Genomic DNA, 615 nt, shown 5'->3' on the forward strand with positions numbered 1-615 from the left:
AGCCCATGGCACGGCCCCAGCTCCCCCAACCCCAGGGACCCGCTCCCAGTGCGGGCAGGGCCTAATTAACTGCAGCTAACAAGCACTGGCTGCCTCAGCACCCAGCGCTGCTCCTTCCCCGTCCAGTGCCCGGGAAGAGGGAGGCTCCCGGCTCCCTAGGGGGAAGCAGCGGTCCTGAGGCTGAGGAAAGCCCGGCCGGCAGGAGAAATCCTGCAGGAGCGAAGGGGCGAGCAGCCGGAGGAGCTCAAGGCCACGCCACCAACACGAGTAATTCAGCATCGCGAAGGAGACCGAGGCAGGCGCAGCCCAACAATCCACCTCTGCCGCACGCAGGACAGACGGACAAGAGGCAAGCGCTGCCAGACCCGGGGCGGCCCACTCACCTGCACGGCGGCAGCGGTGCCGCGGGCAGCGAGCGCCAAGGCCGGAGGTTTGTTGGCAGCTGACAGAAACAACAGGTTAAAGCCTGGCAGCACAGGGTCCGGCCGCACCTGCCCCAGGGACCCCAGCTCCCTGGGGACCCACCCAGGGACAACGGGGACTCCCTGGAAGGGAGGGGGTGAGGAAGGCCCAGGGACAATGAGGTTCGGACCTGGGGGGCAGGAGGGACCCTCA

At 68.0% G+C, this 615-nt stretch overlaps 1 protein-coding gene across 1 annotated transcript in view; it reads right to left on the reverse strand.

Annotated features, from left to right (window-relative positions):
* The window catches only part of DCAF8 (DDB1 and CUL4 associated factor 8), a gene marked incomplete at its 3' end in the record, with an annotated part of 14322 nt that extends 13881 nt beyond the window's left edge, over positions 1–441 (reverse strand). Inside the window, exon 1 of the mRNA XM_009320927.1 lies at positions 384–441. The remainder of the gene's footprint in view (positions 1–383) is intronic.
* Between the last annotated feature and the right edge of the window lie 174 nt (positions 442–615).

The sequence above is a fragment of the Pygoscelis adeliae genome, unplaced genomic scaffold (assembly GCF_000699105.1).
Source record: "Pygoscelis adeliae isolate BGI_AS28 unplaced genomic scaffold, ASM69910v1 Scaffold960, whole genome shotgun sequence".
NCBI lineage: Eukaryota > Metazoa > Chordata > Aves > Sphenisciformes > Spheniscidae > Pygoscelis > Pygoscelis adeliae.